The sequence below is a fragment of the Schistocerca cancellata genome, chromosome 11, assembly GCF_023864275.1.
Source record: "Schistocerca cancellata isolate TAMUIC-IGC-003103 chromosome 11, iqSchCanc2.1, whole genome shotgun sequence".
Classification (NCBI taxonomy): domain Eukaryota; kingdom Metazoa; phylum Arthropoda; class Insecta; order Orthoptera; family Acrididae; genus Schistocerca; species Schistocerca cancellata.
This window is the reverse complement of record NC_064636.1, coordinates 25,379,241-25,406,694: the sequence shown is the minus strand read 5'-3', so window position 1 is coordinate 25,406,694 and position 27,454 is coordinate 25,379,241. Positions and strand designations below refer to the sequence as shown.

The 27,454-nt window shown below is 40.0% G+C and overlaps 1 long non-coding RNA gene across 1 annotated transcript; it reads left to right on the top strand.

Annotated features, from left to right (window-relative positions):
- Nucleotides 1-1,364: 1,364 nt before the first annotated feature.
- Nucleotides 1,365-26,192, top strand: LOC126108138 (uncharacterized). Its single transcript, XR_007523514.1, has 3 exons — nt 1,365-1,606; nt 20,543-20,710; nt 25,046-26,192. It is a non-coding gene; the product is annotated as an uncharacterized LOC126108138 (long non-coding RNA).
- Nucleotides 26,193-27,454: the final 1,262 nt, after the last annotated feature.

Here is a 27,454-nt window from a genome sequence, read left to right as displayed (position 1 = left end):
TGCCCATTTGTGAAACTTTGCCGATCTAACCTGTTGCATAAATGTGTGTTTAATACACGTAAGTTCGTTCTTCCGCGAGGAAGCTGTTTCCCTGGAAAGTCAGAAGTTGGCAGCATGGTGAGGTGAGACGCATTCTGCTTTGCGCTCTGGAGTTTTTGCGTGAGTACGAAGGCGATGTGTCGGTCTGCCATCTGTCGGCAACGCCAACCAACATGTGCGATCGAGAGCCTCTCGCATATTACTTGACCAATTCCGCATTTGGAAGTTTCACTGGAAAATCTCAGAAATAACAAACATCTCCTGCGTGATATCAACTATTTGAACATATTTTATTAATGGGATTGCTAGAAGCGCCAATACCTCCTCATTATTTCGGGCGAAAATATTTCATACTCAGTAATGTTTGTGGTAACACATTCTACCAACTGCCGCGAGCTGCGTATGTCGGCGTGATAAAAGGTAAACTTCTTTTACCTTCAATTTTTGGAGGGTACGGTATATATGTTCCGTGCCTTAAAACGGTGATTTAGAGCGGCGTAATATGCTGCTGACAGCCCGCTTTGTATGAGGTGCTTAAAATTACAGTAAAAATTTTTTTAAAAAAAGCGAGCTACATTCACGTGTTTCATATCTAAGCTGGTTATCTTATTAATATTTGCAAGACACGTAAACGTTAGTTTGTGTCTATGAATGTGGTTGAAGTACAGACTTCTGGTAAGTAATAAATCTCGGAAGAACATGGAAATGTTTATGATTTACACAATATTAACAGTATACCGATTTATGAGGGACACGGTGACGTATATTCGTGTCTAAATGTCTATGAATTGATTGAATTACAGATGCAAGCGATGGGCCTAGTGGTAATGGGGTAAGAAGACCACCACTTAACTAAGTTCTCAGACTCATTCGTGCATATGCCTGTCTCACCACAGCAACTCATAGTGTGCACGTGGACACAGCTTCTGAACAGTTCTTGCACTGCTGTAAGTCTGAACAGACAATCGTAGTGCTTCCCTTTGGGACAAAGCGAAGGTTTGGTACGATCGTATAGTGTTGGAAACACTACCGATTAGCCCACATCATTTTTACTCTCCTAATTATGTCCTTGCCTGCCCATCCAGTCGACAATCACTACCTTCAATTTCTGTTAATGTAAAAACTCATCCTTAGCTTTTATCTGTTTGTTGCTTTTGCGTTACTGTTGTGTTGCTGCTACGGTGGACCAATGGAGAAAAGTGCACGACGTTTAATGACGGAGAATCCACACCTGGCCGGCTGCACGTAGTGTAGAAAAGCGGCGCGAGAGGGCAGCAGCAGCGGGCGGCAGCACGAAGTGTCCCTGCCCGCGAAAGTATGGCCGTCATTGCATAGCACGGCGTACAGCCGACTGGACTATGTGGCATTTGTAGCCACGTTGGTCATGTACGTTGTTCGTTTAAAATAGCAAGTACTGTGTATTTTTGTCTTGAATAAGTCAACAATGCTGTGCTTTTAGCTGAACTTTCGAAGCCAAGAAGAGAGGGAAGCAGCAAGAAGAAGAATATGGCTGATGAACCTCTGCATAGCAAACTGGCAGAACACAAAAACAACTGCATTATGTGGAGTAAGAGCAATTTTCACGCATTAACGTAGATTGGAAAATGTAAGATTCCCCACCTAGTATGTCACGTAGCAAAGACGTGCAGTATTTTACTTGTACAGTTCGTGACGTAACTAGTTGCAGAATGTTGAGGTTAAATTCGTAAGGTACAGTATTGGTGCTTTTACTGGTGAACACGTGTTGGTAAAAACACAAAATAATGTCACCAGTAACTGAGCCAGCAAAACAAAATCTCGTTTCAACTTGTAGCGTGCAGTTCCTGAAGCATGCTTTTCTTATTTGTTTATTTCTGTTCAGTGTAACATCACGGGAAGTGACGAATTAAAACGAAACGAGACAAACGTGATAGATAAACAAATATAATGAGAACAGTATAGTTGATTTTTCGTTATTTTACAGTTGTGTAAGAGACTGTTGCAGTAAACCATCTCAAGTGTAAATAGACCTTCAATATGTGTAATATATTGCGGTACCGGAACACGCGCCAAGTAATGAACGTCACATAAGAGGAGATGTTAAGTTTTTAAATTAAAAATAAAATTACTTTCGAGCAATTCAAGAAGTGGAATGCCACAGATGAGAAGGTGTCGTGTGTATTACTCTATTCCAGCATGTGCACTTCGTGTGTTGTGATTAACAGTAATATTTCTAAAGTTGTGTTGTTTTGCAAATGAACATCATTTTCATTTCCAAATGTAATTGTAATGGACAGTTACGAAATTTATTCACCTTCAATACACAGCAGACGTAATGGGGTCAGCCAATTATAGTTTCACTGATTAATCGAATAGTTTTATTCTAGAGCCATTTTAAACCAAAGGAACTAATGAGTTTGTAATACTTAAACCAGCTTTTGTTATTGTAAACCAATACTTGTACGCAAGGCCGTTGCTCAGAGGAAGATGTTTTTGAAATATGCCCCTAGGAGACAGGAAAAGGGAAAAATTAATTTTATAGCTTCAGTAACTTGCACATCTTATGCATACTATCGTTTGCTGCTGAATCACAACAGCCTGAAATACTATAGGAATACTTATAATTTTATGGTTTAATTAATAGGATGTTAAACATTCTGACCCACCAGCTTGGTGATCATAAATTTACCACTACAAGATACTTAAGTATTCCTATAAAAGAAATGAATGGAATTACCTGGTGTATGCTGTGAAATGAAAACTAGGTTCAGTAACTATTAAAATAAAAATTAATTTTTATTGTAGCGACTGTATTTTTTAAATGGGACAAAAAGTAAAAATAATTTCATCCATCCCCATACAGATAGCCGTGAAAATGAGTGACTGTAAAACTGTAGTAGGTATATAAATGCTTTGAAGACTTAAAATGAGAAATGTGTACATTCAGTTGATAATCGATGCATGAATAGTTCACCTCTTTGCTATTAACTTAGGCATGCAATTATTCCATAATACATTACTGTGCAGAAATGCGCTAAAGATGTCTGCATTATTAGTCGGAACATGCGTGTTCCTGGAAATATTTTAGACTGCCATTAAATGTAGTAGTTTTGTTGAATATGACCTTAAACTATTATGGACTTTAAATAAATTTCCCTCTTCAATTAACAATTTGTTGCACATCACTTGTTTCAGCCTGACCTGTGTCAATAAATATGCTTTGATATGGGATCCTACTATCTTCCTGCTCACAAGTTGCAAAATTAACTACGAAAATCAGATTCAAACACCCAAATAATGGTTATAGTACTTTTTACCTCTCGGAATCCTTCAAGAAGTGTATTAAAATCGTCACAAACTAATGACTGGTTCAGCTTGTTTCACAGATTGCTCAGTAATTCATGTAGATTTCTCTTAAATCACTGAAAGTCTCATAGACCTCTGAGGAGTGTTATAATTAGAAGTGTATTATTCTGTAGCAACAACTGACAAGCACACGCTTTTACATTGCGATTTACAAAGAAACTCCTTGTTTCCACATTTTTGCTTTTGTGTTAAAACTCCTCCTTATTCCAGGTAAACTGTACACATACATGATGCTAGCCTATAATCCCTTATATCTTATTTCTCCATCACCGTGAGTACATGGTGTTGAGAGTGGCACAAAACACACATCCAAATTTCACACACCTTTCTAACAGAAAAGAAGCTCATGTAACTCTTTATTCAGCATCCTAATGTTTTGATGGACCAAACAATTAACTTTCCTGGAAACTATTCCATATTTTACGAAGCTATGCAGTTCTAATATCTCTCAAAGCTGTCTGTCTGTAAACTGACTCTAATCAAAAGATGTGTTGCCTTACGCTTCCTGCAAGATGCTCACCTAATTTCTCGGGTTAACGGAAACGACCGATTCCACTCGTGTGCTTTGACCAATGCCATCACCAATATGGCGGAAACGACCATTCACAGCAACTCCCATATCGCTACTAAAACGTCATTACGTAAACATGACAACAAACACGAAAATAGATCGAAAAACCATCAAACACATATTTCTCCGATAATATAATGGAACTAACGGTACAAGGGGGGGGGGGGATGGGTGTTTTTTGGGTAGGGACAAACTAAAAATAAACACAAGCCACTAAACCAAACGATAAAATAAAACGACGACAACCTTCCCAAAATCAACTAGAAACAATATCCACTGGAATCGAACATTTCCCTTGACCTATATAGCGCAACAGAAACTACCGATACCAATTCATACAACCCAAAAGTACGACGACTTCAACAATCATCACTGCCTCAAAAACCACAAGAAAACATCAAATTCGGAACTAAACACTTCCCTTGACCTTACAGGTCATCAAAAACACACAAAACCTACTCACCAATACCAGCAGCACCACCACCCCCACACATGATCCACAAATTATCTAGCAAGATAAAAACATGAACAGACAACTCACCACACACACACACACACACACACACACACACACACACACACACACACACACAAAACTATACACACAACCTCATAAACATATTAAACCACAACCAAATAAAATTCCCACCCCTGAAAATCAAAACCAAAGAAACAAATACTAACCAAAAACAAAAAAAAAGCCATACGCACACTAGAACTAAAAAAAACACAACAAAACAAATACCAAAATCTACAAACAACCCCACCCAACTACCTTACCAACCCCCCCCCCTCCTGCCCAAGACCCAGAGCTGACACCCCCCACAAAAAAAACCCTAACTAACCTTCGGCCTGTAGATCTTACTAACAGCCCTTAAGAAAACCCTAAAAATACAATCCCCCTCAGGGATACTCTTCCACCAACATTACTCACGTAAATGAGCCTGAAGGTTGGAAGAGCGCCTCTTCCCCCTCCCAATAACAGATTTAACAGCAACCCCAAAACCCCTCTACAGTATTTGTACAGGCCCCACTCACATAATTCTTAAGATCAACATTGCTATTGTAACCCTCCTGACCCAATCCACTATAAGAAGCAAACCCATCAGAAACTACAGTACTCCCCTGTTCTACATACTCCTGAATCAACCCCACCAACTCCCTCTTTGTACGATGTTCAACAACCCTAAGCACACATTCAGAAGACCCAGACCCCGATACCACAGCCCCCCCTCCCCCACCTATGAACGAATCACAGGCTTACCCCTCCCATACTTCCTCCTACCAAACTGCGACCCATCAGTCTCTATCACTACTCCAGGCCCACCCAACTTACCCCTCTATTTAATGTATTCTGAACAAACCTCACGACAAAAAGAATACCAATCGAGGACCGTTCGCTCACTCACACCCACCCCTTGCGCGCAAAAACCCGAGAGGACTGATAACAACAATGATAACTCGTCAAGACAATTTTACGCATGCCCGACCTAGACTTCTCGAACCAGATACCCCAGTGAATGGAGCGCCAAAAGTTATCACGCTGGCACCTCCCTGGTCTGAGACGTTGGAACTTTCGTTAACTTAATACGTTCACCAAGTGCAGTGCACTTCACCAGCTCGGCCAGAAGACCAAATGGCTGCAGGAATTTGATGAGCGACATTGAACTGTCACGCAACATGCCCCACAACCGAAAACTGTTGATTTTATCGGTCGTAGCCATGCCTAACAGTGACATAACAATAGTAATCCAAAAAATTCAGACACGACAAACCACACATGACACTACATTAACTTAGAAATAACCAAAAACCAAAACGTCAGCTCACTGCAAAATATTCCACTAGAAATTCACTAATAACCAGAACAACACCCGACAATGTCAACAACTCAGATGAACCCAGTTCGACACACAACCCACAAACACCAGCAGAGAGCACCACCAACCGCAACCGTATGGCACTAACAAACACATCACAAGCACACACTAACCCAACAACAAAACCATACCCACAACGCACAAACACGTCACCAGAGAGCACCACTGACAGAACAAGAAGACATCTGCAAACACTCACAAACTAAACTTCACACCATCGTGACGTCACACACCACAACAGACTTACGTCACGGGTCGAAGCCGACGGGTGGTATCGGACCCTTCTGGTGACCCAGTTTCTCTCCCTACCGACCCTATTCAGATGCAGGCCATAATTAGTGTATCCACATCTGCCAATTTGTAACAGCACAAACACGAGAGATTGATTCAATCGAAATCAGTTCACTCAGTACCCAGATTACATGGCTGATAGCTGTGTTTAGATTAGGTTAGTACCTGTTCCATAGGTCATGAATATGACACTTTGTAATGATGTGGCATGTGTCAGGTTAATAAAAGGTGTCAATACAAGATATTACATTAGACAAAATATTACATGACACTCAATACTTTATATATATATGCACGTGGGAAGAATATATCTAAAAACAAAGATGATGTGACTTACCAAACGAAAGCGCTGGCAGGTCGATAGACACACAAACATACACACAAAATTCTAGCTTTCGCAACCAACGGTTGCTTCGTCAGGAAAGAGGGAAGGAGAGGGAAAGACGAAAGGATGTGGGTTTTAAGGGAGAGGGTAAGGAGTCATTCCAATCCCGGGAGCAGAAAGACTTGCCTTAGGGGGAAAAAGGACGGGTATACACTCGCACACACACCCGTATCCAAGACACAGACACAAGCAGACATTTGTATGGCCTTTACAAATGTCTGCTTGTGTCTGTGTATCTGTGGATGGATGTGTGTGTGTGTGTGCGCGAGTGTGTACCCATCCTTTTTTCCCCCTTAAGGTGGGTCTTTCTGCTCCCAGGATTGGAATGACTCCTTACCCGCTCCCTTAAAACACACATCCTTTCATTTTTCCCTCACCTTCCCTTTTTCTTGACGAAGCAACTGTTGGTTGCGAAAGCTAGAATTTCGTGTGTATGTTTGTGTTAGTTTGTGTGTCTATCGACCTGTATCCAAAAATTCATCTATTGAGCAGAAGGAGTTGCCATTAAGAAATTCTTTTAATTTCCTTTTATATGCTATATGGCTATCTGTCAGACTTTTGATGCTATTGGGTAAGTGACCAAAGACTTTTGTGGCAGCATAATTTACCCCCTTCTCAGCCAAAGTTAGATTTAACCTTGAGTAGTGGAGAGCATCCTTTCTCCTAGTGTTGTAGCCATGTACACTGCTATTAGTTTTGAATTCGTTCGGAGCGTTAATAACAAATTTCATAAGTGTATATATATATTGTGAGGCTACATTGAAGATTTCTAGCTCTTTAAATAAATGTCTGCAGGATGATCTTGGATGAGCTCCAGCAATTATTCTGATTACACGCTTTTGTGTAACGAACACTCTTTTACTCAATGACGAGTTACCCCAGAATATGATGCTGTACAAAAGCAGAGAATGAAAATAGGCATGGTAAGCTAATTTACTCAGATGTATACTGCCAAAATTTGCAATGACCCTAATAGCATAAGTAGCTGAACTCAAACGTTTCAGCAGATCCTCAGTGTGTTTTTACCAGTTCAGCCCCTCATTAATGCATACACCTAGAAATTTTGAATATTCTACTTTAGCTACCGATTTCTGATCAAAGTCTATATTTATTAATGGTGTCATTCCATTTACTGTGTGAAACGGTATATACTGTGTTTTGTCAAAGTTTAATGAGAGCCCATTTGTAGAGAACCACTTAATGATTTTCTGACAAACATCGTTTACAATTTCACCAGTTAATTCTTGTCTGTAGGGTGTGATAGCTATACTTGTATCATAGGCAGAAAGTACCAGCTTTATATCTTTGTAAATGTAGAATAGCGAGTCATTAATATATATTAAGAACAGCAGAGGACCCAAGACCGAACCATGCGGCACCCCATTCTTGATTTTCCCCAGTTTGACAAAGCACCAGTTTTTTGCATATTATGTGAACTGTTTATTTCAACTTTCTGCACTCTTCCAGTTAGGTATGATTTAAACCATTTGAGCACTGTCCCATTCATACCACAGTACTTGAGCTTATCTAGAAGTATTCCATGATTTACATAGTCAAAAGCCTTTGATACATCACAAAAAATCCCAACGGGTGACTTCCGGTTACTCAGAGCATTTAATATTTCATTAGTGAAAGTATATATAGCATTTTCCGTGGAAATCCCTTCTGGAAACCAAACTGACATTTTGTTAAAACTTTATTTCTACAAAGGTGTGAAGCTACTCTACAATACATTACTTTTTCAAGAATTTTGGATAAGGCAGTCAGAAGAGAGATTGGGCAGTAGTTGTTGACATCAGACGTATTCACTATTTTATACAGTGGTTTAACAGTGGCATAATTCAGTCTATCTGGGAAAATACCCTGCTTCAGAGAGCTTTTACATATGTGGCCAAGAATTCCACTTATTTCTTGGGAACAAGCTTTTATTATCCTGCTGGAAATGCCATCAATTCCCTGTGAGCTTTTATTCTTGAGAGAGTTTATCATCTTCCTAATTTCAGAAGGAGAGGTGGGTGGAATTTCAGTTGTGTCAAATGGTGTGGGTAAGGCCTCTTGCATTTACTGCCTTGCTTCTTCTAATGAACATTTAGATCCTATTTTCTCTACAACATTTAAAAAATGATTATTCAAAATGTTTTTGACTTCCGGCTTGTTGTTTATCAAGTTTCCATTCACTTCAATGGTGATGCCGTCATCCTGTACTCTTTGTTGCCCTGTCTCCCTTGTAATATACTCCAAATTGTTTTGATTTTGTTATCAGAGGTATTAATCTCAGACATGATGCACATGCTTCTGGACTTTGTAATAACCTTTCTTAATGTAGCACAGTAGTTTTTATAATATTTGGCAGTTTCTGGGTCATTACTCTTTCTTGTTGTTAGATACAGTTCCCTTTTGTAGTTACAAGATATTTTTATTCCTTTAATAAGCCAAGGTTTTTTGCATGGTTTCTTATAATTAGATTTAACTACTTTCTTGGGTAAACAGTTTTCAAATTCTCTTACAAGTGTATCATGAAATAAGTTATATTTTAAATTAGCATCGAGTTCCTTGTACACCTCATCCCAGTCTAACTGTTGAAGATTTTCTCTGAAATTTCTAATTGTTGAGTCATTAATTGAACGCTCAACTTTGGAGGGTAGTTTTGAATTACTGAATGGATCTATGTCATATACTGTAACTAGCTGAGCACCATGATCAGAAAGGCCATTCTCAACAGGACAATAATTTATGTTATTAAACCTATCTTGGTCTATAAAAGTGTTATCTGTCAATGTGCTGCTGTCCTTTACTACCCGAGTAGTGAATCAACAGTGAAGTCCCCACAAATAATAATTTGCTTTCCCCTACCTGACAGATAGCACAACAAGGCATCCAATTTTTCCAGGAATAAATGAAAGTTTCCTGAAGGGGACCTATATACTGTTACAAGAGCCCTCCTTTAGTTTAAGTTGACAGGCACATGCTTCTATACGTTGCTCTAGACAAAACATTTTAGTATCTAAGCTTTCTACACAGTGATAACTTTTGACATATATGGCAACTCCTCCTCCCACCTTATTCTCTCTACTCACTTAAATCACGGCTGGTTGTGGTGCTGCAATACTTAAACATGTATGCTGTTACTTCTTGTATTTTCTCCAGACTGGCTTCCATACTCTGCTCTAAGTTGACAGAACTATTTAAGTGAAACAAGTCCTAAACTCCTTTAGACTTTGTGTTCCTTTCTCTGTGGCTTTGTGCATTTGTGACTTCTGTATAAGTTTCGTTATTTGAAGGAATGTAACAGTTATTGAAATTTTCAGGCAGAATAGACACATACAAATTTGGTGGACCCAAAGGTTGTAGTCGGATTCTTCACTTACGATGAGAAACGGAAAGTAAGAGATAAACAGGAGAGGAACAAGCACCTGCTTCGAATTCAAAGAGGGTCAGCCAGCATGCAGGTATTCTTGCCTTTGGTCAGTCTGATGGCTTTTCGTACCTAAATTACTGCTGCTTGGATATTATTTGTGGTCATCACTCCTAAGACGGATTTCGTACATATCTCCAATCTAGTCTGTCATGTGCAATTCTCTTCATCCGTGAATAACTACTGCAACCTACATCCATTTGAACCTACCTACAGTATTCAAGAGTTTGACTCTATCTAAAATCTCTACTGCCAACACATTCCTCAAGTACCCAATTAACTGTTACTTTTTACTTCTTGATGTTTCCTGTTAAAGTGACTGTACATTTAGGCAGGTGGTGCCATAAATTTCTGTCCTCTCAGATAATATACCTCTTTATCGATCATGATCTTCTCCATTATTTTCATTGGAGAATTTTATTTGTGGGTCGGCAAGTGCTAAACTGTTTGTGGTAGTATAGAAGTGCTGTGGCCATACTATATTGTTTTTATTTTGTGTGTTTATATTCCAGTCTTTGCGATTCATTTTGGGATCTGCCTCATGTCGATCTGGAATGAGGCATCATTGCTGGTCGCAGTGGTCAAAACTAGTCTCAAACATGAAATTGGTAAAATAAAGCGATGGAGTTGTTCAAAAACAAATGCCTCTTCATTGGTGATTCAGACTACCCACCACATCTTTAGCATTCTTCTGCAGCACTACATTGAAACGGCTTCTAATCTCCTCTTGTCTATACTGTTTATTGTCCAAGATTCACTTCCATATAAGGCTACAGTCCAGACAAATATTTCAGTCAACAGGTGGATTTATTTGTGTTAATGCAAGGTGTGTATTGTGTAAGGATTTTAGGGTAACCTGAGGCACTGTGTGTAAAGAAACAGATCCTTATTTTAGAACATGGCTGTGTAAAGGTCACTGACTAAAACCTGAACATAAATCTAAATATGTAAATGAAATAACTAAAATGTAATACCTCCAGTGGCCACAGGCTCCTTTCTGGGTCACATGCATCACAATAAACTAGCAATGAGTTAACTAATCATCCAGCACCTCCGATGAGGGTATGAATATCACAGTTGAGAACCAAGTAAGTGACACTGTAAACTTATTAGACGGGACCATTAAATAATGAATAATAGACATCAAATTGAAATTTATTGGAAATCTTCAACAATGCTCTGCCACCCACAATTACTCCTGTCATCCCACGGCCACAAAATGGTAGCATTCTGGTGGGTTGTCAACAGGAACAGCAACCCAACTAAAACACTCTGAAGACAAATGTAAACAATAAATTGAAATGATAAAACACCACCTCCATAGTATACTCCCTGCAAAACTCAAATAATTGCAGAAGAATCACAGCACATAAAACAAACATAAAATGAGATCTTCCACACAGTACCATTTGTGGTTAGTATTTCATATTTATTTATATCCCGATATGTAAAGGCATAAACATATCTTTCGTCATGCGCAACATGATTGGGCAGATAATTAGGCATCCTTGAAACACTGCAGATATACAAATACACTACTGGCCATTAAAATTGCTACACCACGAAGATGACATGCTGCAGATGCGAAATTTTACCAACAGGAAGAAGATGCTGTGATATGCAAATAATTAGCTATTCAGAGCATTCACACAAGATTGGCGCCGGTGGCGATACCTACAACGTGCTGACATGAGGAACGTTTCCAACCGATTTCTCTTACAAAACAGCAGTTGACCGGCGTTGCCTGGTGAAACATTGTTGTGATGCGCCGTGTAAGGAGGAGAAATGCATACCATCACGTTCCTGACTTTGATAAAGGTCGAATTGTAGCCTATCGCGATTGCAGTTTATCGTATCGCGACATTGCTGCTAGCGTTGGTCGAGATCCAATGACTGTTAGCAGAATATGGAATCGGTGGGTTCAGGAGGGTAATACAGAATGCCGTGCTGGTTCCCAATGGCCTCGTATCACTAGCAGTCGAGACGACAGGCATCTTATCCACACGGCTGTAACAGATCGTGCAGCCACGTCTCGATCCCCGAGTCAACAGATGAGGACGTTTGCAAGACAACAACCAACTGCACAAACACTTCGACGACGTTTGCAGCAGCATGGACTATCAGCTTGGGGACCATGGCTGCAGTTACCCTTGACGCTGCATCACAGACAGGAGCGCCTGCAATGGTGTACTTGATGATGAACCTGGGTGCACGAATGGCAAAACGTCATTTTTTCGGATGAATCCAGGTTCTGTTTACAGCATCACGATGGTCGCATCCGTGTTTGGCGACATCGCGGTGAACACACATTGGAAGCGTGTATTCGTCATTGCCATACTGGCGTATCACCTGGGTGATGGTATGGAGTGCCATTGGTTACACGTCTCGGTCACCTCTCGTTCACATTGAGGGCACTTTGAACAGTGGACGTTACATTTCAGATGTGTTACGACCCGTGGCTCTACCCTTCATTCAATCCCTGTGAAACCCTAAATTTCAGCAGGATAATGCACGACCGCATGTTGCTGGTCCTGTACGGGTCTTTCTGGATACAGAAAATGTTCAACTGCTGCCCTGGCCAGCACATTCACCAGATCTCTCACCAATTGAAAACGTCTGGTCAATGGTGACCAAGCAACTGGCTCGTCACAATACGCCAGTCACTACTCTCGATGAACTGTGGTATCGTTTTGAAACTGCATGGGCAGCTGTACCTGTACACGCCATCCAAGCTCTGTTTGACTCAATGCCTAGGCGTATCGAGACCGTTATTACGGCCAGAGGTGGTTGTTCTGGTTACTGATTTCTCAGGATCTATGCTCCCAAATTGCGTGAAAATGTAATCACATGTCAGTTCTAGTATAATTTATTTGTCCAATGAATACCTGTTTATCATCAGCATTTCTTATTGGTGTAGCAATTTTAATGGCCAGTAGTGTATCAAAGAAAACAGACTGAGTCCATCCTAATTGCCAACATATACAATAGTGTCTGTCATCTCTGGTTTTAACAGCACCCTACACCATTAGATTTGCGATGCACTTGCACAAGCTCTCTCTCTCTCTCTCTCTCTCTCTCTCTCTCTCTCTCACTCTCGCTCTCGCTCTCTCACATATACACTGCCTTTATCTTCCACTTCATATTTACCATGAATTTCGTAATTTTCATGTTTTATTAATATTTTCTATATGAACATTTCACTAGCATACTTCCAGTACTCACTAGATCTACTTAAAATGACAAAACAGTTTGGATCCCTTGTCATCCTTGTTGGTTATAGCATGCAACAGATGGAATCCTAGCAAACCCATAGCTCTAGGATAACCAGTATTTCTCTCTTCTTCTGCCACTCCTTTTGTCCTCTGTCTCTGAATCCCAAACCAAATTGTTATTTATGTATAATTATACCATTTTTAGCACTATAATTATCACATTTCATGTTTTTAACAGGTCACCTGAACCCACAAATGACTACAAAGTTTAAGTTATGTAAATTTAAAAGAAAAGATTCATGAACCATTTTAAATACTAAATCTAAAATATCTATTCATGTACTCAACCACAGATATGCACAATACTTTAACGCATACTCAGAAATTCTGGGCGTTTTTACTGTATGCTCTTAGTATTTTGAAATAGTGTTTCTGCTGTACAGTCTATGTGTCTATCAGTTTCTAAACATCATCTTTGTCAACGAAGTGTGTCAGTTTATTGTGATGTATAGTGACACAGAAACTAGCCTGTGGTAAACAGGGGTATTCTAAAACAACGGTTTTGTGTGTACATTTAGACTTATGTTTAGGTTTTAGTCAAAGATCCCCACAGTGTCATGTTCCAAATAATGATTTGTTTCCCTACAGGCAGTGCCTCAGTTTAGCAGAAAATCATAACACAATACACACATCATATTAATACAAATAATCCACCTGATATTGAGGTTTAAATCTTTGAAGCACATTGAGGAAATAAATTAAACAGTGACTGGTAACTGTAAATACATTGTTTCATGTGAATTAATATACTTCCGTATAGTGGCTTCAGAAGTACTGAGGTTAAGGGCTTAGCCAAATCACTCAGCATGCCCTGCATGAGTCTGGATGCAAGTAAACAGAAACCACTGGAAAATGTAAAACAAGGTAAATGGATGTAGTCGAATTACAGCAGCTAATGCACAAGGAATTAACAGGGGGGAAATGACACACTACTAGTATTGGACAAATTTTGCTGTTTTGGCAGCAACATACCTGACACCGGCCAAACTAGAGAGGATTAAAATGGAGTGCGGTAGTTTATAAAAAAGCTTGTCTGAAAAAGAATGAGGTATATTTACATCACGTAATTATAATTTTGACTACTGGAAAGTCTTTTTTTGAAAGTATTTGTCTGGAGTGTAATCGGATGTGGAAGTGGACCATGGACAACAAATAGCATACATAGGATGAAAACAGTAGTTGTGTAAATGTGGTGCTACAGAAGGGTGCTGAATTAGATGTGTAGATCGGACAACCTATGAAGAGGTATTTGTTTCTCAATTGAAATCCCACAGGAAGTCCTCATGTCCATATTTTCACTGTGTGTCTTTGAATGCGAGGAAACCTTCCTTGTTCAACCAACCATTAATTCACTTGGCTACCTGTCCTGTCCACTTGCAATACATTCGCATTACAGCCATAATTACGACCACCCCGCCAGTCTGCTCCCTGCCCGTTTTTACTCTTCTATATAATTAGGCTGTAGTCTTTAAGTCCAGTAGTCCAGAAAAAATACACACAAAAGCTCTCCATATAAGAGATAGGACATATCTTTTATGCTCACTTAACTTAAAAGAATTCAGAAGAAATGACGTTTATATGAAGTGCCTACAGAACTGAATGACATGTTAATTAGCAACACACACACAATGCTCGTTTCACTATTATTTAAGTTAGATTCTTCTCATGCTGCTCAAAACTGCATCTGCTCAACCATAGGACGCTTACAGCTAGTATATAAAAAGACCTTACTTATCTGTACAAATATATCAGGAGAGACAAAAATTTGTTTCTTTAACTGTGTGGGAAGAAATTTTGTTTAATATGACAGTACCTTATAAATGATTCACTGAAATGTTTATATTGTTATAAATATTTGTAGCTACAAATTGTAAACATGGTCTTTCTGTGTCTCCACACTTCACATCACACGTGACAACTCATCAATCACGTATACAATGAAATAGATGATGATACATGAAATCTTTCGAAATTGCTATTTATATTAACCATAAATTTATCATTGTACCTATAACTACAGATATCACATGCTAATATATCTGAATCACAAACATATAATTAAGAATGCCAACTGTTTGCAGCAAATTTGGAGGTTACAGTTCAAAACCTAGAGTTGTCTTAGCTTTATATAAAAAAGAATAAATTAAAAATAACAAAATCTATGTTGCTATTGTCCTCTTTACTGGCAGGTTCTACTCAATTAATAAATAAGATACAAAGTTGGTGTATCATCTTCATGAGCACGGGGCATGCAACATTTGACACCAGTGCAAGAAAAAGTTTGCACTTCTAAACTCTCATTTGAAAGTTTTGCGTTTTACATCACAGATCATAGTTTTCCTCTCACTCTTACTAGAACATGGTGTTGTTGTTTTTGTTGTTGTTGTGGTCTTCAGTCCTGAGACTGGTTTGATGCAGCTCTCCACGCCATACAGTAAAGCTGCATGCCCTCGGGAAAAATTACGGCCGTAGTTTCACCTTGCTTTCAGCCGTTCGCAGTACCAGCACAGCAAGGCCGTTTTGGTTAATGTTACAAGGCCAGATCAGTCAATCATCCAGACTGTTGTCCCTGCAACTACTGAAAAGGCTATTGCCCCTATTCAGGAACCACACGTTTGTCTGGCCTCTCAACAGATACCCCTCCATTATGGTTGCACCTACGGTACGGCCATCTGTATCGCTAAGGCATGCAAGCCTCCCCACCAATGGCAAGGTCTATGGTTCATGGGGGAGAACATGGTGGGTGAATGTGTAATGCTTCATACAAACGATGCTACAATATCTGTAAACTGTTTTCTTGTTTCATGTCAAATAGTATAGGCCAGTTTGATTTCACTATGAATGATTTCCAGTGACAGAAACCAGACTTATGAGTAATCTACATCTACATTTATACTCCGCAAGCCATGCAACTGTGTGTGGCGGAGGGCACTTTACGTGCCACTGTCATTACCTCCCTTTTCTGTTCCAGTCGTGTACGGTTTGCGGGAAGAACAACTGCCGGAAAGAATCCGTGCGCACTCAAATCTCTCTAATTTTACATTCATGATCTCCTCTTGAGGTATAAGTAGGGGGAAGCAATATATTCGATACCTCATCCAGAAACGCACCCTCTCGAAACCTGGACAGCGAGCTACACCACGATGCAGGGCGCCTCTCTTGCAGAGTCTGCCACTCGAGTTTGCTGAAGATCTCCGTAATGCTGTCACGCTTACCAAATAACCCTGTGATGAAATGCGCCGCTCTTCTTTGGATCTTCACTATCTCTTCTGTCAACCCGACCTGGTACGGATCCCACACTGATGAGCAATACTCAAGTATAGGTCGAACGAGTGTTTTGTAAGCCACCGTCTTTGTTGATGGACTACATTTTTAAGGATTCTCCCAATGAATCTCAACCTGGCACCCGCCTTACAAACAATTAATTTTATATGATCATTCCACTTCAAATCATTCTGCACGTATACTCCCAGATATTTTATAGAAGTAACTGCTACCAGTGTTTGTCCCGCTACCATATAATCATACAATAAAGGATCCTTCTTTCTATGTGTTCGCAATACACTACATTTGTTTATGTTAAGGGTCATTTGCCACTCCCTGCACCAAGTGCCTATCCGCTGCAGATCTTCCTGCATTTCGCTGCAATTTTCTAATGCTGCAGCTTCTCTGTATACTACAGCATCATCCGCGAAAAGCCGCACGGAACTTCCGACATTATCTACTAGGTCATTTATATATATTGTGAAAAGCAGTGGTCCCATAACATACGATGGTACAGACTTCGAGTTGAACTCAAAACAAGGAAAGACAGTGAGAAGTACCTTTGTAACATACGGTAGTGCTGTGAACAAGACGGAAGGCCATTGCAATACTGCCATGGAACTCAATTGAGATAAAAGTGAAATTTGTTATTGTTATTTATTCCAAAACATGTTTCGGCCCTGAACTGATCTTCTCTCCAATCGTACTACTCAGATGACTCCATCCGTCTTCCCACAAATGCAAATGCGCATGCGCATGTTCGCTCCATCTCTATCTCTGTATCTCTTTGCCTTCCCACATGTAACCGTCTGCTCATTTGCATATGACATCTGTCCAGCATGGACTACAGCTCCATTGCCAGTGCCGCCAACACTGCCAACCGTGCCAGCTGTGACACTTGCACCAGTCAGCTGTGCCTTCACCCTCACTGTTGCTCCATTTCCACATCACCATCACTACATCTGGGTCCAGAAGCAGCTTCCCAGCATCCCCACCTACTCCAGCAACAACAAACCAACACCTGCAACCTTTGCCATTTCGCGGTCGCCTCCCTCTTTTTATTCGTGCCTTTTTAATGGATCGACAGTTCAGGGTACGTGTGGATTCTGTCCTGTCAGACAGCTTTCGCCAGGAGAATGGGGTGCCACAGGGCTCCGTTTTGAGCGTCGCTCTCTTCGCCATAGCGATCGATCCAATAATGGATTGCCTCCCAGCTGATGTATCAGGCTCCCTTTTCGTGGACAATTTTACCATCTACTGCAGTGGGCAGCGTACATGTTTCCTGGAGCGCTGTCTTCAGCGTTGTCTTGACCGTCTTTACTCCTGGAGTGTCGCCAGCGGCTTCTGTTTTTCTGCCGAGAAGATGGTCTGTATCAACTTCTGGCACTACAAAGAGTTTCTCCCACCATCCTTACATCTCGGTCCTGTTGTGCTCCATTCGTGGAGACAACAAAATTTTTAGGTCTTACATTTGACAGGAAACTTAGCTGGTCTCCACATGTGTCATATTTGGCTGCACGTTGTACCTGTTCCCTAAATGTCCTCCGTGTTCTCAGTGGTACGTTGTGGGGAGCGGATCGAACCGTCCTACTTCGCCTATATCGGTCGATCGTCCGCTCAAAGCTGGATTATGGGAGCTTTGTGTAGTCCTCTGCACGTCCGTCCATCTTACGCCGCCTCAACTCTATACAACATCGGGGGCTACGTCTTGCGATCGGAGCGTTCTATACTAGTCCCGTCGAGAGTCTTCATGCTACCGGCGCGTTATACTGCTTTGCCGGTAAGCCTGTCGGCTACTGCAATGCCCGACCACCCGTCTTATCATTCCCTTTTTGACGACTCTCTCGACTGTCAATACGGGTTTTATGTATCTACCCTGCTACCCCCTGGAGTTTGCTTTCGTTGCCTCCTTCAACAACTTGATTTTCTACTCCCTGCAACCTTTAGAGTGGGCGAGAGCCAAACGGCACCTTGTCCAGCTTCGCGTTCACCTCGACCTCGGCTCGCTCCCAAAGGAGGTTACCCCAGCTTCGGAATACCACTCGCAGTTTGTCGAACTTCGTCCGAAGTTCATTAATACGATCTTCATTTATACAGATGGCTCTAAGACCAATGACGGTGTCGAGTGTTGTTTTATTGTTGGGATGCACAGTTTCAAATACCAGCTCCGTGGCCATTGTTCGGCCTTCACAGCTGAGCTATTTGCCCTCTACCAGGCCGTTCTTTACATCCGCCGCCACCGAAATTCTTCTTATGTCATCTGCTCCGATTCCCTGAGCGCCGTCCAGAGCCTCAGTGATCCGTATCCGGTTCACCCTTTTGTGCGCCAGATCCGACGCTCTCTTCGGCAGCTGGCAGACGACGGTTCTCCGGTTACCTTTATGTGGGTTCCTGGCCGTGCCGGTATCCCTGGGAACGAAGCTGCAGATGCTGTGGCCGAGGCTGCGGTTCTCCAGCCTCGGACAGCTTCTCGTCGTGTGCCTTCATCCGATTGTAGCAGGGCCATTTCTCAGCACATTTTATGACTGTGGCTTGCCGATTATTCTCCACTTACTGGAAACAAGCTTCGGGCCTCGAAACCTCACCCCACGGCTCGGACGACCTCTTCACGCCCTTCTCGGTGGGAGGATGTCATTTTGGTCCGGTTACGGATTGGACACCGCCGGTTCAGCCACCGCCATCTGCTGACGGCTGTGTCTGTGCTGTTCTGCCCGTGTGGGCAATTGCTGATGGTGCACCACATTTTAACATCCTGTCCGAATTTTAATACACTGTGCATTGATCTCGGCCTGCCACGTACTCTGGATGAAATTGTAGCGGATGACCCAGGAGCAGGTGCACGCGTTCTTCGTTTTATCCACTTGACAAACCTGTCTGAGGACATTTGATCGTGCTGTTTTCTTTTCATCCCTTGCCTTTTATAGTGTTGTCCTTTTTAGTTGCTGTTTTAACCTTGTGCCTCACAGTGCATTCATAACTTAGTCTGGGCCCTAATGATCACTGTAGTTATGCACCCTGAAACCACAAAAAAAAACCTCCCTCTCTGCACCTCCACACCTTCATCTCCTTCATCAGGGCAATTTCCAGCACGACCCCTTTTCGGATGTTGAACTTTGCCCTGACATCTACCCTTCCTCCCAACTGTAACCTGACCTTGTTCTCTCCCCCTATCCACAGCTCGTGGTCTTGCGGTCGCGTTCTCGCTTCCCGAGTGTGAGGTCCCGGGTTCGATTCCCGGCGGGGTCAGGGATTTTCACCTGTCTCAAGATGACTGGGTGTTTGTGTTGTCCTGAACATTTCATCATCATTCATGAAAGTGGAGAGTTTGGAGTGAGCAAAAGTTGGGAATTTGTACGGGTGCTGATAACCGCGCAGTTAAGTGCCCCACAAACCAATCATCATCATCATCCCTCCCTCCCCCCTCACCGCCCTTTCCGTCGCAGCTGTATATACTAAAATAATTTTGAATAGACTATAGGTAGACTTAGACTATGTGCATCATACAATATATGTTATGAATATAATAGAGGGAAACATTCCACGTGGGAAAAATATATCTAAAAACAAAGATGATGTGACTTACCAAACGAAAGCGCTGGCACGTCGATAGACACACAAACAAACACAAACATACACTGTGTGTGTGTGTGTGTGTGTGTGTGTGTGTGTGTGTGTGTGTGTGTGTGTGTGTGTGTGTGTGTGTGTTTATATACAATACATGTTGTTACACAGGGAACCTAAATCTCATGAAAATTAAACTTGAACAAAGATACATTACCTAAAAGATGTTAGTTATCTCATGTAAAATAAAATCTTTTTTCAATTATTTTGCAGGTAGAAGCTGAGAGATTGATAAGAACGGCAGTGTTTGTGTATAGCTGCTGTACCTAATTCATAGGCCTCTGACCACCTTGCACTGCAGATAGTTTTAGTAATGTGTCCTCAGTTCTATTGATATTGCAGATTCATATATTTTATATTATAAAATATAGTTATAATGTACAGTTTTGAAATTTTTATATCGCTTAAATAATGAAGTTGGTAATTAAATTGGCTGATAGTACTGTTTCTGTTTACCAGAATCACTTCACTCCAGACCAGTTTGAAACCAACAGAGCTTGTGGAGTGGTAAAACTTAAACCAAATGCTGTGACAACCATTTTTTGTCATCATAAGCCACCAGTGGGATGTAAAGCTCCTTCTGAGAGAAACCTGTTGGCCCACTAGAGAAACGAACTGAGGATACTGGTAACTGGAAAATAACATTCACTACTTCAGTAGCTTTTTATATGTGTCATGCTGTCACACGCTGCTGAATTGCAGTACTGTGAATATCTTGTGTAACTGCTAATGGTTCACATTTGTTGTTTTGATCAGTAGGACACACAGAATTTCCCTTCACAGCATTATGCTTGCAAACAGTGGGCTTACTTGTATCGTAGAAGTTGTTGTAGTAAATATTTTGTCAATTGAGTACAATAAGCATTTACTTTTTAATAGTTGTTGTAAATACATAGCTTAGAGTTTCTTCTTTAGAAATAAGAGATGGAGTTTATCTACATCATTTATTATTTGCTAATGATCAAGTAGTCGTAGCACAAGATGGGGAGGATGCTAACTATATGTGCAATCAACTAACAGTAGCGTACAAAACTTGGGGTTTGAAGTTTAATTACCAAAAAACAGAATACTTGACTAATGATTCAGATGAGCTATACATTGAAGGAAAGAAAATCAAAAAGATAAACACTTTCTGTTATTTGGGATCCATTTTAGAAATGGAGGGAAAATCAGTCAGAAATCAATAAAAGAATTAGTAGTGGACAGAGGGTCATTGGGATGTTTAACTCAGTCTTATGGAGCAGGAAAGTAATAAGTAGAACTAAAAAATTAATATACAAATCCATATTGGAGAGTGTGGTTCTGTATGGAATGGAGACCTGGACAATTAACATGAAGCACATTAAAAAATTACAAGCTCTAGAGATGGACTTTTGGAGAAGATCGGCAAGAATCTCCAGGAAAGAAAAGATAAGGATCGCCGAAGTAATAAGGAGAATGGAAATAAAAGAAAGAATATATGACGTAATGGATAGGAAGAAATTACAGTGGTATGGGCATGTACGACGTATGGAGAAAACCAGAATACCAAAATTGATACTGGAGTGGGAACCGGAGGGGAGGAGAAGAAGACGACCTATGACCACCTGGCTCCAAAATGTACAGCACACAATGAGGAGAATGGGTGCAGAGGAAGAAGACACACAAGATCGAAACACCTGGAGGAATATTTTGAGAATATAGTTTAAGAACAGTGATTGTTTGTATTGTAATTTCCAAGTAAATTATTATGTTGGAGGTAAGCCTTTGTAATGAGGAAAAGCGCAAAATAATATAACAGAGTTTCTTCTTTTGAAGTTATATTTAATACTCTCATTTAAACACTCAGTTGTGTACAGAAACAGACTCAAACATTTCATTGACAACAGCTGTATATTTTTCAAACTGGCACGTCCAGGGTCTGTTGGTGGTGGGAACAAAATACTTTGTCACAAGTTAATTTAGCGAGCACGACCACATCTCTTACATACACAGTCCACTTCTATTGGTATCTGATGAAATAAGACTTTTCTCCTACGTTTTAGCCTGTGGCTTTACCGTTTTTACCGTTTTTTTTTTTTTTAACTCTGTATACAGAGCTTTACATTTGTTGGCAATACATGGCACAACAGGTGCTAAGATGTCTAATGTTGTGGTTGAGTTTGGTCATTATTTAATCTTTTATTGTAAATAATATTTACTTGCACTTAACTGTATTCCGCACTACAACCCACATCAGGAAGTATGACTGGCCTCACAACTCTTGTAATTTTAAGTATTCAGGCCTCACATGCTCTGTTATTATTGAACTGTTGTATAGTGAAGATCTGTTAAATTATAGTGCTGTCAGATTTCTTTGGTGCCTTAGCAAAGAGCTAATTATTTTTGTAAATACTGTGGTAGTGTTTATTGGGAATTAAATATAATTGGTCGCCTACAATTTCACTTTAGTATATGGCATTACTTTTCCATTTCAGAGTATTAAGAACCCACCTCCAGAATATTTTGGGCTCTTAATACTATGAAATGGAAAAATAATGACATTAAGAAGAAATAAATACTTTGAGGTTCGCCGATGACATTGTAATTCTGTCAGAGACAGCAAAGGACTTGGAAGAGCAGTTGAATGAAATGGATAGTGTCTTGAAAGGAGGATATAAGATGAACATCAACAAAAGCAAAACGAGGATAATGGAATGTAGTTGAATTAAGTCGGGTGATGGCACAACTTGACTAGAAGAAGGGATCAGTTGGTAGGACATGTTCTGAGGCATCTTTATTAGAAGATGCTAGGCTGTTAATGGAAGAGCCCATACCTCTGCAATTTGATACAATTGAAATCTCACCCACTTCTCCCTCTGAAGTTAGGAAAATAATATACTTGCTTAAAAGCAAAAACACATATGGAATTGATGGCATTTCCAGCAAAATACTAAAAGCTTGTTCTCAACAGATAAGTAAGATTCTCAGCCACCTGTGTAATAGCTGTCTGGAACATGGCATTTTCCCTGATAGACTGAAATATGCTATTGTTATACCTCTGCATAAAGAAGGGGATGGATCTGATGTCAACAATTACCATCCAATCTCCCTTCTAACAGCTTTATCCAAAATTTTTGAGAAAGTAAGGTATTCAAGAGTAGCTTCACATATCTGTAAAAATGAAGTACTACCAAAATGTCAGTTTGGTTTCCAGAAAGGTTTTTCAACAGAAAATGCCATATATGCTTTCATCAATCAAATTTTGAATTACCTGAATAACCGAACACAACCCATTGGGATTTTTTGTGATCTCTCAAAGGCTTTTGATTGTGTAAATCATGAAATTCTGCTAGACAAGCTCAAGTATTGTGGCATGAGTGGGACAGTGCACAAATGGTTTAATTCGTACCTAACCAGATGAGTGCAGAAAGTTGAAATAAGCAGTTCTCATAATATGCAAAGATCAGCACATTCCTCAAACTGGGGAACTATCAAGAATGGGGTTCCACAAGGGTCGGTCTTGGGTCCTTTGTTGTTCTTAATATATATTAATGACTTGCCATTCTATATTCATGAAGAAGCAAAGTTAGTTCTCTTTGCTGATGATACAAGTATAGTAATCACACCTGACAAACAAGAATTAACTGATGAAATTGTCAATAATGTCTTTCAGAAAATTACTAAGTGGTTTCTTGTAAACGGACTCTCACTGAATTTCGATAAGACACAGTACATACAGTTCTGTACAGTAAATGCTATGATACCACTAATAAATATAGACCTTAATCAGAAGCATATAGCTAAGGTAGAATATTCAAAATTTTTAGGTCTGTCCATTGATGAGAGATTAAATTGGAAGAAGTACATTGATGATCTGCTGAAACGTTTGAGTTCAGCTACTTACGCAATAAGGGTCATTGCAAATTTTGGTGATAAACATCTTAGTAAATTAGCTTATTATGCCTATTTTCACTCATTGCTTGCATATGGCATCATATTTTGGGGTAATTCATCACTGAGGAATAAAGTATTTATTGCACAAAAGCGTGTAATCAGAATAATAGCTGGAGTCCACCCAAGATCATCCTGAAGACATTTATTTAAGGATCTAGGGATATTCACAGTAGCTTCTCAATATATATACTCTCTTATGAAATTTGTTATTAACAACCAAACCCAATTCAAAAGTAATAGCAGTGTGCATAACTACAATACTAGGAGAAAGGATGATCTTCACTATTCAAGATTAAATCTAACTTTGGCTCAGAAAGGGGTAAATTATACTGCCACTAAAGTCTTTGGTCACTTACCAAATAATATCAAAAGTCTGACAGATAACCAACAAGTATTTAAGAAGAAATTAAAAGAATTTCTGAATGACAACTCCTTCTACCCCATAGAGGAATTTTTAGATATAAATTAAGAAAAAAAGAAAAGAAAAAGCCAAACAAAAATGTTGTTATATTAACTTAATTATGTTGTTAAATTAACTTAATTATGTCATGTATTGGAAAATTTGACTCGTTCCACATCATTACGAAATATCGTATTCGTGATCCATGGAACTAGTATTAATCTAATCTAATCTAAGGGATCACCAATTTAGTATTGGAGGGCATCATGGAGAGTAAAAATCGTAGAGGGAGACCAAGAATGAATACACTAAACAGATTCAGAAGGATGTAGGTTGCAGTAGGTACTGGGAGATGAAGAAGCTTGCACAGGATGGAGTAGCATGGAGAGCTGCATCAGACCAGTCTCAGGACTGAAGACCACAACAACACCACCAACAACAACAAAAAGAGCCCACCTGAAATTTTACCACTCATATTGTCACAGATTTGCCTCTGTCCTTAGAAACTAAGATTTTGGCACCTTATGAATCTTTAAATCACATACCATGTCCAACTGAGAAACAATTCCTGGCTGCTTGAAAGCATATTGTAGTATTAAATACTTTTTCATTTTTGAAGATTGTAATGTTGCAAATTTGTGTTCCAGAGGTTGTAGAGCCTTCAAATGTGACCAGTGACATCAGTCCTCCAGAGAACCTGGACACAACAGGAGATGAAGTCACCACTCTGAAGAAGCTAGTACAACAGCTTCGGGCTGAAATTTTAGCTTTGAAGAGAAAACTCAACTTCTCTCAGAAAGGGGGGAGACAAGAGTGTGTTTAGAATAAGACAACTTTCTTGCCAGCCTGCATGGTTTATTTGGTGCAGATCGGTTTGCAGTATTAACAAAGGGGACATGTAAAGGTAGCAAAATGTCAGTGGAAAGGGCTGAGAATTAGACTAGCTTGTGGTAGTACGTGGTAGAAAATAAATTTCCGTTTCCTTCAGACAGAACCCCGAGATGTTTGCTACAGAATGTACAATTTAGACCTGGTGTGCTGAGGGAGCTAATGAGTTTTCCTGAAAGTTAAGTTTGACCTCATGCTGCCGGATGAAAAATGTGCTCCTCTCCTCATGGATGAGGGTCGTATCATTCCATCATTGGAATATGATTGGAGCATTAGTTGTTATGCTGGGTGGTATTACCTGAAAATGGAAACAAACAATAGGTTACCATTACACAGGCCATCTTTTTCCAGTTCTGATGTCAAAAACATCTCTATAAGCATTTAGTGAATCTGAGGCACTCGGTATCAATGTTCACTGCATCGCGTCAGATACGGGAGGGCAAAATCGAGCTGTATGGTGAGAATTTGGAATTGTTGTTGGCAGGTTTTCAAAATTAGTCAATTTTTGCCAGTATCCTTGTGATAACAGGAAGCTAATTTTCCTCAGAGATACACCACACATTTTGAAAATATGAGGAACCACTTAGTCACCGGGCAATAAGTCTTCCTTTCACAAAATGTTGTCGAGGAACAATATCCACCATGTAATGAGGTACATATATATCGTGTAAAGCAGTTGCTTGAGATAGACAATGGTTTAAATCTTAAACTGGCTCCACAACTGCATGAGAGGCCTTTGATGCCAAACCTTTATGATAAAATGGAAGTTGGCTTGGCTACTGCCCTAATTATCAGCCAGACTGCAGCAGCCATTGAGTATGGTGTCAGGACAGAGAAACTGCAGAAAAATGCTTTAACCACAGCACGGTTTCTAAAGCACGTTCATAAGTGATTTCGCCTCATGGCATGTAGTTATGGCTCTGAGTCGTTCTGATGAACAAACATACAGTGAGGCTCTCTGTCATCTGGAGGACACTCTTTGTTTATTTCAAAACTTGAAAATTGGCCTGAAGGGTGCCTGGAAACCAGTTCAGTCTTTGTAGATTTGTCAACTGTGGGTATTTTGGAAATGCAGGACACATTCGTGAATGAGAAGAATTTTAAATTTCTGCTGACAAGTAGATTTGCACAAGATGCTTTAGAAAATCTGTTTCCAATGGTCCGTTTCAAAAATCCAGAATTAGCGCATTGAGAACTGAAAACAGCACTGATGGTTATTACTCTTTCTTAATTCTTTACTTCTACCACTGATAATGAAAATAAAGACAGAAGTTTCCTGGCAGAATTAGTGGGGTAATCTGTAAGTGAAGATGAGGATAAGTGTGCCGAGGAAGTTGACGAGCCACTTGTAACATGGTGTGTGATGATGAGCACCAGTCTCTCTGCTATTTATGTTGTCACAGTGTTAGGCAAGCTATGAAGCGCCATGCACTTTGGAAATTTTGCGAGGAGATCCTAATCGCATCCAAATAAAATTCCTGTACGTCTGTGAACGTGCTTTTACATCTGAAGTCCTTTAAAGATACCTCACTTATTCAGCCACCAAGTGAGGTTTTCAGTGTATTGCAAATGGCAGAGGTTTATTTGAAAAGCAACAAGAAGAAATTACTCACAGGTGAATTTTTGCTCTCTGATATGGCCACTTCTGTGTTTGTATCAGTGGAGGAGAAAGTAGTTTTCCCAGCCAGCCACTGTATACAGAAGAAAATAATTCACTTTTTTTGGCGACAATAGTACATATGCTTCTAAATGAGGCAAATAAAAGATACCAGGGTGTAGTGACACAGGACAGTAGAAGCTTGGCCATGAGAAAATTATTGCAGAATCTGTGACTTCCAAAATCACGTTTTAGTAAATAATTTGGAAAATTGACATTCAAACTTCTTTAGGTTATCTTTAATATCTTGAGGCACAAAATCTGTGGTAACATTTTCTCTTCAAATAATCTCATTTTTGTTTGACTTACAGAGATTTGTATAAAATTTTTGTTCCATGTTTCTTTCTGAATGTGGGATGTTATTATTATCTCATGTAATATTTGTTACATTTTGCAAGCAGACTCTGTCCCTGTCAAGGGTTAAGAATGATACATAGATAAATAAAAACTTCATCCTTCAACCTGTGTACATATTTGACATTTGTGCTTTACCATCACCTTTGTTTCTTCC